The following is a 371-nucleotide window of genomic DNA, read 5'->3' on the forward strand; positions in this document are numbered from 1 at the left end:
CTCGGCTTAGTGCATCTTTAAGTGCGGCAAATAGTGTCCCGTTTCTTCTTTTTTCGCGATCCTTCACATCCTATAATTCGGTCATTCATGCAAGTCACACTTGTTGATGCTTTACCTGATTTAGTTGTTTCTTCAAATTTTTCTTCGCCTTTATGCTTGTTGGGGTTCATGCAGGAGGTTTATTTGGCGGTTCGTTTCCTGACAGTTCGGTTTTCTACTGAATACCTGTACTCCGTGTCACGTAAAAAGTTATACAAAGATTTATTGTCCATGCTTTTTCCGCCTCCATTTTACCGATCACTATACATTGAATGGCAAGGCCACGATGTACTAAAGCGAGTTCGTAAAATGTATATATCCCCATGCTGCAA

This window comes from Dermacentor silvarum, chromosome 5, assembly GCF_013339745.2.
Source record: "Dermacentor silvarum isolate Dsil-2018 chromosome 5, BIME_Dsil_1.4, whole genome shotgun sequence".
Taxonomy (NCBI): Eukaryota; Metazoa; Arthropoda; class Arachnida; order Ixodida; family Ixodidae; genus Dermacentor; species Dermacentor silvarum.